This window comes from Euphorbia lathyris, chromosome 5 (assembly GCF_963576675.1).
Source record: "Euphorbia lathyris chromosome 5, ddEupLath1.1, whole genome shotgun sequence".
NCBI classification, from domain to species: Eukaryota; Viridiplantae; Streptophyta; class Magnoliopsida; order Malpighiales; family Euphorbiaceae; genus Euphorbia; species Euphorbia lathyris.
The window spans coordinates 86,358,456-86,371,533 of record NC_088914.1 but is presented as its reverse complement, the minus strand read 5'-3'; positions in this window follow the sequence as shown (position 1 = coordinate 86,371,533).

Genomic DNA, 13,078 nt, shown 5'->3' with positions numbered 1-13,078 from the left:
GCTTGATTTTCTTGAGACTCTGGCTGAGACACAGGTGCGTTGGAGAAGTATTTAAGTTGGACTTCTGTAAGATCGGGAATCTCATCCCTCAGCGGTGAGTCACCCATGATGTCAATGGCGGGTGGTTTGAAGGCTTTCTTCTTTCTCAGTCTCCTAAGCTTCGGAGGAGTAGGGTCACACGGAATAGACTCAATGGAGTCAGTGGGTGAGGCATCCCTTTGAACAGCAGGAGCATTTTCTTGGTGCTCAGTTTCTTCTTCATCAACCAACTCAGTGTTGATTGGTTTAAGATGCTCATCATCTGCTGGTTCCTCAGTGTCGTCCTGACCACTTTCTTCTTCTTCAGACTCATCATCCAGTTCTTCTTCTTCTAACTGGTCATCCAACTCTTCCTCATCAAACTGACCACCCAATTGGTCTTGGTCTTGTTCTTCCTCAGCCTGTTGCTCAGCATCAATCCCTTGACTCTGTGCATAGTGTGAGTTAGGAGGAACAACGATATCTATTGGCATGGCCTCAATAGGTCTTAACTCAAAGTTGAACTTCTTCTTCTTCTTCTTTAATGGTTGGTCATCAACCTCTCTTTCTTTTGTCTCAGGTTCAGCTTGCCTAGGTCGTTTCGAAGCTGACCTAGATCCACTCGGACTTTGCTGAGTTATCGGCTTTGTTCCTTTACATACAACTTTGATCCTCTTTGGGGTAGAGGCAGCTCCTTTAGATGTGCTTTGCACAGCTTTCCTCTTTCTTTGTATTCTGCCCTTTTTAGGCACTGCCCCCTCAGTGTTCTGGACAGCTTCCCTTTTCCTTCGGCACAATTGGTAGGTCATATGCCAAACAAAATAGGGCAGCAGCTGTAATTTCGGTTCCATGAACTTGGATTTCCGAAACCTTGTCTACTTTGTGATCCTGGAGGATTCGAGTGATGAAGGAGCCCAGTCTAAGGGTTCTTGTACTTCGTAGAAACCCACCGATTATGAATACAGGCATATTGATCGGCGTGTAGGTCAGCATGTGCCATATGAAACACTGCTCGAAGTTGGTTGCTAAGTTGGTGCAGTTGATTTTAGGGTAGAGGAAATTTGTCAGTATGTAATGGGCCATCTTTTGATGCTGACCCATGGAAGTGCTTGAAATTTCACCTACATGACCCTCAGGTTTGCAAAAGGTCTGAACGTAGTCAGTTTTGGTATGGTCACCAGATTTACGAAGTATAGCTCCTTCGTTTTTCAGCTTGAACAGGGAGGCTAGATATGCTGGGTTGATGGAGATGTTCTTTCCTTGAATGTGAGTTGCTAGGTAGTTCCTGTTATCATTGGCGACTTTTAGGTTGGCGTAAAATTCTCGTACCAACTCAGGGTAAGTGGGATCCCGAACTGAGAACAGCTCGGTCCAGCCATTATTCTTGATCCACTCACAAAAAGGCTGCTCGGTATCCACGAATCCTTGTGAGAACCACCGCGAGTGGTCAATCTTCCACCCCCTCACACTCTCGAAGACTTGAGTGTAGGTGCGTTGTACCACTTTCTTACCCTTGTCCTTTTGCTGCTGTTTCCCTTTGGAAGAGGTGGCTTGGATAGCTTGAGCTTTCTTGCTCGGCGTAGTAGCTCCAGTGCGATTACGCTGAGTAGGAGAAGTGGGATTGTCATCGGAGCGGTTATGGGAGAGACCGGCACCGGAGATGTTCAGAGAAATTTTAGTCATTTTCTCAGAGAAGTTTTTAGAGGGTTTGGGAACTTTTCGAGAGAGAGAATATGAATGCCAAAGATTTCTAAGCGTAAAGAAATGAAAATGGGAATTCATCCACTATTTATAGAGATGTTGAGTTAATCTAAGGCATTGGGTTGTTCGTTTTACCTCAAGATTCTCAATCGACAAAGATTCTGGCATTTATGACACATACGACGCGTGTGTTTTCTAATTATAGCTTATACATCATCCTAGGTGGCTATTTAATTCGTGTGCTTTGCATTAAAGTTTGCAACGGCTCTTCACTCAGTGTTAAGAATGTCAAGCGTTTAAAATTCTGAGTAGTCAGTGTTATGCAAAGGAATAGATCTTATGCGTAGAAGCTCAGCTTGAGGTAAATACTCAGTATATATATTTATCTACTCAGCATGTAATAACACAAATCATTCAGCATGGAAATTCACTCAGCATGCATACTATACTTAGAATTTATTGAAGAGGATTAAACATACCAATGGCTTCTCTAAGTAAGTCGAACTGCTCACAAATCAGTGGCTTTGTGAAGATATCAGCAAGTTGCTCATCCGTTGGGACATAGGTCAGCTTGATCTCACCTTTGAGTACATGGTCTCTAATGAAGTGATGTCTGATGCTGACATGCTTCATCCTGTTGTGCTGGATTGGGTTCTTTGATAGATCAATTGCACATTTGTTGTCACATTTGACTTCAATTGTCTTAGTCTGAACGCCATAATCTTCAAGCTGTTGCTTAATCCATAGGACTTGAGCAACATAGCTTCCAGCAGCGACGTACTCAGCTTCAGTGGTTGACAGGGCTACCGACGCCTGCTTCTTGCTGAACCAGGACACAAGACAGCTCCCAAGGAAGTGGCATCCTCCTGAGGTGCTTTTTTGTTCAAGCTTGTCTCGTCCGTAGTCAGCGTCAGTGTATCCAATAAGTGTGAAATCTGAAGTATTGGGATACCACAAACCTGCATTCACTGAGCCTTGCAAATATCTAAGGATTCTTTTTACAGCTATGTAATAAGATTCATTAGGGTTAGATTGATATCTAGCACAATAACATAATGAGAACTGAATGTTCGGCCTACTAGCAGTTAAGTAAAGTAGAGAACCAATCATACCTCGGTACAATCTGCTGTCTACTGACTTACCATTCTCATCAGCGCAGAGGACAGTGTCAGTGCCCATTGGGGTAGATATTGACTTACAATTCTCAAGTTCATACTTCTTCAATATCTACTTAGCATACTTAGTTTGACTGATGAAGATGCCATTTTTCCCTTGTTTGATTTGAAGTCCAAGGAAGAAGTTGAGTTCTCCCATCATTGACATTTCAAACTGAGTCTGCATGTGCTTACTAAATTCCTTGCACATTGACTCGTTAGTGGCACCAAAAATAATGTCATCAACATATATTTGAGCCAGCAGGGTATCTTTACCCTTCCTCTTAATGAATAAGGTTGTATCAGCTTTACCTCTGACATAATTTCTAGTCAGCAAGAAACTGGTCAGCCTCTCATACCAAGCACGTGGTGCTTGTTTGAGGCCATACAGAGCCTTTTTGAGCTTATAAACGTGGTTTGGGAATTTAGGATCCTCAAACCCTGGAGGCTGATTAACATAAACTTCCTCATTTATAACTCCATTAAGGAATGCACTCTTAACATCCATTTGAAACAATTTAAAGTTCATATAGCTTGCATATGCACATAAAATTCTAATAGCTTCTAGCATTACCACTAGGGCAAATGTCTCACCATAGTTAATACATTCTTGCTGACTGTAGCCCTGAGCTACAAGTCTTGCTTTGTTTCTGACCACATTCCCTTGTTCATCCAGCTTGTTGCGGAAGACCCATCTTGTTCCTATGGTCTTCTGGCTTCTTGGTTTTGGCACTAGATCCCATACTTCATTTTGTCTGAACTGATCAAGTTCTTCTTGCATTGCATTCATCCAGAATTCGTCATACTCAGCTTCAGCGAAATTCTTTGGTTCCTGGATTGAGACGAATACTACGTTGCTGAGGTATCTCCTGAGTTGATTTCTCGTCATCAGGGTATTCTCAGCGGCATCAAGAATGGCACTCTCTGAGTGACCTCTTGGTATCCTGATCTCCTTTGGTAGATTGATGTCTTGTGCTGGTTGTGTTTCAACAATCTCTGCAGGTGTAGGTTGGTCAGTGAAAGTAATTTGAGTTTCACTTTTACCTTTGGTCAGCCCTTGAAGGAATGACTCAGCGGCTGTTTCTTGGTCAGCGGGTGCTAAGTGTGGGTCATCCTCAGTCAGCGGCTGGTATCTACCTGTAGGGTTAGTTTCATCGAACTCAACATGTACTGACTCTTCTAAGACTTGAGTTCGTTTATTAAAAACTCTGTATGCTTTGCTGTTTGTTGAGTAGCCTAAAAAGATAGCTTCATCAGCTTTTGAGTCAAACTTAGCTAGGCTATCTTTGGTATTTAAGATAAAGCATTTACAGCCAAAGGCACGAAAGTATCCAATGTTGGGCTTTCATCTTTTCCAAATTTCGTAGGGGGTTTTCTTTAGTATAGGTCTAACAAGAGCCCTATTAAGAATATAGCACGCTGTGTTGACAGCTTCTCCCCAAAAGTACTTTGGAAGCCTATGCTCACTCAGCATTGTCCTGGCTATTTCAACCAAGGTTCTGTTTTTCCTTTCAACAACCTCATTTTGTTGAGGCATTCTAGGAGCAGAGAAATTATGGTCAATGCCGTTGGTTTCACAAAATTCAACAAACTGTTGGTTCTTGAATTCTCCACCATTATCACTTCGGATGTGAGCTAACTTAAGGTCTTTATCATTTTCAAGTTTTCTTACCAGATTTGAAAATGTCTCAAAGGTTTCATCCTTGCTACTCAGCAAGATGATCCAAGTGTACCGAGAAAAGTCATCTACAATGACCAAGGAAAATCTTCTTCCACCCAAGCTCAGCGGCTGGACTGGACCGAAGAGATCCAAGTGTAGTAACTCTAATGGACGCTTAGTTGAGACAATGTTTTTACTATGAAAAGATTGTTTGGTTTGTTTTCCAGTTTGGCAAGCGTGGCATAGTTGATCTTTTTCAAATTTAAGTCCTGGCAGACCCTCAACCAATTGCTTTCTTGCTAATTTGGCCAGGAGGTCCATGCTTACATGATCAAGTCTCATGTGCCATAGCCAGAAATTTTCTTCCTTTGATACTAAGCATACAGTTTTTGAAAACTTCTTTTCCAAGTTCAGCATAAAGACATTATCAATACGAGGGGCAGTTAAAATTAACTCATTTGTTTTACCCTCGAATATTTTACATCCAGTGTCATCAAATATAACTTTTCTCCCATTGTCACATAGCTGAGCTACGCTGAGTAAGTTATATTTGAGTCCGCTGACTAGGGAGACTGACTCAATAGTAGGATTGCCACCAATGGTTCCTGACCCTACTATCTTACCCTTCTTGTTGTCTCCAAAACTTACACTTCCTCCTCGTTTATGCACAAACGTGACGAACTGAGTTTCATCACCAGTCATATGCCTCGAGCATGCGCTGTCAATATACCACATCTTTGACTTCTCAGCACACCTCAGGCTCACCTGCAATATAGCTAGTTGCTTTTAGGTACCCAATTCTTTTTGGGTCCTTGCTTGTTAGGTTCAACAGGTAAAGAATCATATTTCATTTTATGACGACACACTTGGACAGTGTGTCCATTCTTTCCACAGAAGTCACAGCTGACCTTCCGTTTAGGATGTCTCACTGACTGGTCAGCACCCCAGTGCTGAGCGTGCCAGCACACCTTTGTGGTGTGTCCTTTCTTCCCACAGAAGTCACACTGGACATTCCGCTGAGGATTCCATCTCTGCTGACTAGTACTTTGGTACTCAGTGTTCTGAGGATTATTTCTTTTATTCGGAACCTTAAGTTGGTTCTGAATTGATGTGACGTCCTTCCTCAGTTTCTTAGAATCTGATTGGACCTCAGTGACAAACTTTTGCATGATTTCTACATTACTATGCAAAATCGAAGTGTCTTAGAGAATATATCGAAGGTCACTCAGTTTGACCTCCTCAACCTCGTCACATCACCTGCTGAGTGCTCTAACCTTTTTATTACACTTTTTGACAAGTGTATAAAGGTCACTCAGGGCATTAACCATTTCATTTTTGAGCAAGGGTAGTGATATTACCTCAGTTGAGTGTTCCTCATCGTCAGATGCAATGGAGGGGTCAGCATGCTCAGAAACACACGGCTCAGCAAGCTCATATGCCATGAAGCAGATCTTTGCTGACTCAGTGGCATCAGCTTCAGATGATGATGAATCATCACTATCACTCCAGGTTGCCACCATTGCCTTCTTACCGTTCTTCCTTTCTTTCCTCAGCGAGGGACAGCTTGACTTGATATGGCCAGTTTGATGACATTCAAAGCATGTAATGGGCTTTGAGTCGTACTTCTTGTACTTGCTGTCACTGGAGTCAGCTTTGTACTTATCAAACTTCTTGTAAGGCTTCTTAGAATATTTGTCATTCTTTTTTAACAGCCGTTTCATCTTTCTAGTGAACATAGCCATTTCTTCATCGTCTGTTGAGCTCCCATCAGTGGAGTCAGCTTTCATGATAAGAGACTTTTGCTTCTTGTCTTCAGACTTTTCCTTCACCTCGAAATTCTTCATTGAGATCTCATGGGTCAGCAGTGAGCCAATGAGTTCATCATACTTGTAGGTGGTTAAGTCTTGAGCTTCCTCAACAACAGTTTTTTTTTGCTTGCCAGCTTTTAGGAAGACTCCTAAGAATCTTCTTAACTTGCTCTTCCTCAGTGAAGATCTTTCCAAGTCTCTTGAGCTCATTGATGATGTTTGTGAACCTTGCGTTCATGTCAGAGATTCTTCATCATCATTCATTTCGAACAGCTCGTACAACCTCATGTGCTGGTTGACTTTGGATTCCTTCACCTTGTTGGTTCCTTCATAGGTAACCTCGAGCTTCTTTCAGATCTCCTGCGCTGACTCACAACCTGAAATCTTATTGTATTCTGCAGCATCTAACGCACAGTGAAGCATGTTTATAGTCGAAGCATGATTTTGTAGCTTCTTGAGATCATCCTCTGTCCATCTAGTCTCAGCTTTGACAACCGTTTGGCCATCAATAGTTTCAACAGGAACAAATGGGCCTTGGACTATAGATAGCTATGAGCTCATGTTTGTTGCCTGAATGAAATTTTTCATTCTATTCTTCCAAAAGGTATAGTTAGACCCGAAGAATAGAGGAGGTCGAGTTATGGATAGTCCCTCAGGTAAAATCTGAGTTGTCAGATTTCCTGGGAGAAACCGAGTGCTGTTCTCAGTCATAGTGGGGATCAGCTCAAGATAATTAAACCTTGCACAGTGAGCTTTTAAGCTCCGATACCACTTGTTGGTCCCTTTTAACGTGACAAGTTAGTTCCAAGGGGGGGGGGGATAGGAACTATTTTAAAATTTGTCCGTTGAGGCTGACTTCTTTTTCTATGAAAAGGTTTACACAGCGTCACTAAGTAGATTCAAGACACAAGCTTAGTCAACTTGTGACTAAGTCTGCTTCTTTACTTGAGTCAGGAAATAGCACTTAGAGTCTATTCCTGAACTCAGCTTCTTAGTAAACTTAACTCAGCGTGAGTTCTTTACTTAGTCAGTTTTATAGCAAACAATATATATTAAAGGAGTTTAAGGGTTAGAAAGATATTACTCAGCAGACTTATCCTGGTTCGGCCTCTCCACCTACGTCCAGTCCCCGGAACTCGTTCCTAGCTTTTTTGAATTCTCTACTGAGCTCTTTAAAGGTAGAGCACGAAACCTTTTACAAGTAGAAGCTGAGTATAATAAGAGTACCTTCCTCTATATCTCTACTCACTCCTATATCTACGCTGAGTACTATAACCGAGTACTCAGCCTCTCCTTTCTATTCTTCTAGAAATGATAATGTGTTTGTCCTAAACAACGATTGCTAAGACACTTTAGATGATTGAAAATCACTCTAGACTTTTACAAAATAATATGGAAATTGGTGTAAGGTATTTGCTTTGCTTTTCTCACAGAATCTTCGAGTATGAATTTGGTTAGCGTTTCGACAACTTGAAGTTCTGCATCGATTGAAGCAAATGGATGGCCTTTATATAGTGACACTTGAGGCACCTGGTCATTTCGAATTTCGAAATAACCGTTGGAGGGAAACGGCTTTCTGTCGTTGTCACACTGGGCGTGCTCAGCGTCGTTGGCCAATAGGATTCACGCATCTTCTGTCTTCGTCAGTCTTCGGCAGAATGTTTCGCCATTTAAGGAAAAGTCTACGAGACAGCTTTCTGCGCCTTCTGAACTTTTCTCAAAGTAGAAATACTTTATATAGAAGTTGAACATTGCCTGCCGCTGTCCAGACTGCTTTGTCGTCCAACTCAGCAGCTTCTTCTTGAAGCTTTTGCCACGAAGGCTTCTCAATCCTTCTCTTGTTGAGTCGTCGTTTTAGTTGATACGACTTCGTTTTGAACTCTTAAGCCGAATGGTATTGATGTGTTGACTTGGGCTTGACTTCCACTTGATGGGCCTTTGGGCTTTTTTAATGTCAATGTCTTATACACAATTAAACTCAACATTGAACAAACACATTAGTGTAATAAATCAAAGCATTTTAAATTTAATGTGTTAGAATATTTTTATTATTACTTAAATAATTTTGTCAAATCAAAATCATGTGGAAAGGTGTTTCAACAGCTCCTTGTTAGGAAGCTAGGGGATAAGATCTATCTTAAATTTATCATCTTTAAGTTTAGTTTTCTATACTTGTTGAATTCAAATGAGATACTTAGTGATCTCACACTTTAATCTAGTTCCATTTTATGTCTTCCTCAATTATTTTTAGTATTTTTAGCATGAGTATGAGCAATGTTGAAAAGACGTTAGGCGCTAGTCAGGCGGACATGACCCTTATTGTTTAATCGGGGATTAATCGGATTTGTATTTTTTGTATTTATTTATTAAAGAAATATTATATAAATACAATTAATATATGAAGTATACTATGTAAAAATAATAATAGAAAATAATATATGAAATTTATTGCGAAATATGCTCGAAGCTAGTCACCCTAACACTTCATTACCTCACCGTAATTACGCAATCTGTCTTGCACATTAGAGGCTGAATTGCATTCCCAACCACTATAAACAACATTTCCGCCACCTTTTTCCTTACCCTAGACATTTCAAAACGAAATTTGTGAATCTAGGTAGAAAATTGTTGTTGAATAGAGAGAAAGAGAGAGAAATGGCCAGAAACAGACGCCTCCTCATTAAACACCTTAGGTAAGCCAAAAAGCGAGAACCAATCTACCGTAGTTAAAGCACAATTTTCCCTCTATGAAATTAGGGGGTGTTTGTTTACCCACTTTTCACATCCTTTTTGCTTTTTCACTTTAAAAGGTTGAGTTTTAGGTGTTTGGTTAGACACATCCTGTTTGCCTTTTACAGCTGAAAAGTAGTTTTTTACAAAAGCAGACAATCTCTGCTTTTTGGAAAAGCAGTCTTTTCCAAATGCAACCAGCAAACAGAAACAACAAACAACAAGTAGCCAAATAGACCCTTAGTTTTACCTCTTACTCGTTCCCAAGTGAATCGATAACCTTCCATACCAACTTCAACCAACCCACACTACTCAATTGTTTCACTAGACCCACATAAGAGGGACGTAGGATGACGAGCCCTATCTTGTTTTTCCGACATGGAACATCAATTCATTGAAATCTCTCAAGATCGCTCATGGCAAAGAAAATAAAGAATAAAGCTTTTGAATTAATTGTCATAATAAGTCTCTCATGCATCTCCTTTTAGGATAACCATAAAATCTCGTAAGTCTCCAAAACCGGCATTAGGCAGAGTGACTTGAACATCAATAACATTATTAGAATATCCAAGTAATTGAGTTAAGCCAACATACTTCCACAATAACACTAAACCATCACCAAAATTAATAGGATTAAAAAAAAGCCCGAATAACCAATTCGTTTTATTACTTCAACTTTAACATGATTAGATTTAGCTAGTTTAAATTTAGACACAAGATCAACTAACATATGAACTGGCCGACTATTGTCATCCTCCGACAGTTCTAACTGAGGGTACTCATTAATCCATGCATGCCTAGACAAAGAAAGAATATGAACAAAACATATCGTCATACGCGAGATATTCTTATTTCTAGATATATGTCAGTTTTAAATACTTATTAAATTGTCACTAAAAAGGAAGCGGAAAACTGTCATAAAATAACAAAACAAGAAATTGTCTTTAACTGAAAGAAACGAAAAATTCAATTAAGAAAAAGAAACAGAAAAATTATTATTAAGGTCCATGTGATCAAAATCGTTAAAAACAACAACTGTAACTTTATGAGGTGTTTGATATTATATAAGGATAGAGATAAAAATAAAGGTTGAGATGGATATAAGGATAAATAATTAGGATATGGATAAAAACATGATAATTGAAAATTATTATTCCATTTTTGATATGTAAGATATAGATGAGGATAAAATAATACATTTTTATTATTTTAATTCTATTTAAACTATATATTATTAATTTGAGGGATAAGATGGACTTTTCCATCATATTAAAATCGTGGGTAAATTACATACGTGGTGTACAACCTTTACCCTAAATCATACTTTGGTATACAACTAAAATTTTGTCACATTAAACCGTACGAATTTCAGGTGACCTCCCACTAAAGTGTACAACCGGTTTTTATGACCGGTCAACGCTAGGGGTGAGCATCGGGTCAGTTCGGTTACTAACCGAACCGAACTTTCGGTTAACCGAACCGAAGTTTGTGTTATTTCCATAACCGAACCGAATAAGATTGGTAACCGAATTTTATTTAACCGAAAAATTTCGGTTCGGTTCGGTTACCGACCGAATAACCGAAAATTCATAATACTTAATTTTTGTATATTTTTATTTAATTGGTTTTCAAATAATGCACTTATATAAAAGTTACAATTGATGAAATTAAAGACTAATGAACCAAAATTTATATATATAAAGATAAAAGTATATTTTTTAGGGGTTAGATTTTAGATTTTATAAGTTATTTATATATGTAAAAATAAAATTATATTTTTTATATTTATATACTAAGTTCGGTTCGATTATCGGTTATACTGATATATTTTTTCAGTAACCGAACCGATAACCGAATACCAAACTAAGTTAAAATTAAAACCGAACCGAACCAAAATGTTAAAATAATCGAACCAAACTAAAACTTCGGTTCAGTTATCAGTTTGGTAATCGGTTACCGGTTATTTTGCTCACCCCTAGTCAACGCTGGTAAAAGTTGCCACATCATCATTTATAGAATTACTAAAATAACCTTATTCCTTTTAAATTTACTAAATTACCCACATCTTCTTCCTATACCTCTCTCACTACCATTTCTCTATCTCTCCAATGTCTTCTCTCTCACTCCTCTCTCTACCATTTCTCTCACTCCTCTTTCTACAAACCTAAAATTAAAATTAGCACTAATCCCTCTCTGGCTTGGGACTTGTAATCAGTGTTCTAAAAAATCCGGCCAGGCGGCCGCCTAAGCGCCGCCGAGGGAGATTTTCATAACACCGCCGCTCCGATTTTCATTAATAGGACAGAACAAATTAATCCGCCGCTTTATTACTGCCTAAGCGGATCATGGCGCGACAAGGCGGAGGGAGACGTTGCAAGGCGGAGCGAAGCGTCGCAATCGCAAATCGCCGCCTAACTTTTTACACAATTATATATTCTTTTCTTTTTGTGTAGATAATAGTTTTAACCAATCAAAACACTCCATCTAATTATAATATGAACCCTCAAACAAAAGTATAAAATAAAATATACCAAAATATTCTTATTGTTGTTTTTTGTCTTATTAACTAACCAATCAAAACACTTAATTCAATTAAAATGTGAACCCTCAAAATATTATTCTATACTATCTATTAAAGGAACTTGAGCTGAAGAAATCTGCTGTGGATGAATTGAATTTAGCAGCTGTGGATGAATTGAATTTAGCAGTGAGTTCCTTAACACTTGCGAGGGATGAATCTAACAGGAAGCTTGTTGCTTCTCAGGCAGAGTACAATGCTTTGAAGTCATCCTCCGAAAATGGCGGTTTCTACAGACGGTTTCTGCGAATGCAAAACTGTTGAGAGAAAGAGAAGACGAAATTGACCAACTGGAGGCAAAAGCTTGAGCGTGCTCTTAATGAAGTGAGTGGAAACCAGGGAATCATCACAACATTAACACAAGAAATAGAAGATTTGAGGAAGGTCTTGAGAAGTTAAGAAACAAGGCATCTGATCTCGCAAAAGAACTTGAACAGTCACAACCGATAAATACAAGGCAAACGATTCCGAAATTCAAGGAATTGAACCAAGAGATGCGTTGCCTGGCCTGAGAAGATACGCCGACGTTGCCGAGGCGGCGAGGACAGTCGGATTCAGAGCCTGGCGTTACCGCCATTCGCAGCCGTGGTGGTGGAGGTTGAAGATGGGGAGGCGGAAGAGTGAGATAGGGAGGAGAGAGAAAAGAATTAATAAAAAAAGAAAAATAAAAATAAAAGTAAATATAATTAAGGCTAAATTATTCGTTTAACATTAGGTGAGATCCATTTTCATTTGTCAGGAGCTTAAAAGTGATATGGTGGCGTTGATCAGGCGTTGACCGATCAAAATTATCTGCTGTACACTTTAGTGGGAGGTCACCTAAAGTTCGTACGGTTTAGTGTGATAAAATTTTGATTGTACACCAAAATATGATTTGGGATAAATATTATACATCACGTATGTAATTTACCCAAAAATCGCAGGAAATTATTTCACCTTCTTATACTACCATCTACTGGATATGAGATTTGACGGATAATACACTTATCCTTTCATTGTCTGTGTACCACATCTCTAAAACAAACATGAGATAAATGAGTCTTTCATTTTTTTTATCCTTATCTTACCTCATTTATCCCTTCTCGGGGCGTTTGGTATTCTATTGGGATAGAGATAAGGATAAAGGTTGGGATATGGATAAAGATAAATGGTTGGGATAAGGATAAAAATACGAGTCGGAAATTATTATTCAATGTTTGGTATGTGAGATAGAGATAGGGATAAAATGATACATTTTACTATATATTTTAACCTTATTTAAACTACATAACATTAATTTGAGGGATAAGATGGACTTTTCCATCATATTAAAATCACATGAGCTTATCTCACCTCCTTATACCACCCCCTCTTGGGTATAAGATTTGAGGGATAAGACTCATATCTCGCTCTTATCTCCCTAGTCTATCTCTAAAACAAACATAGGATA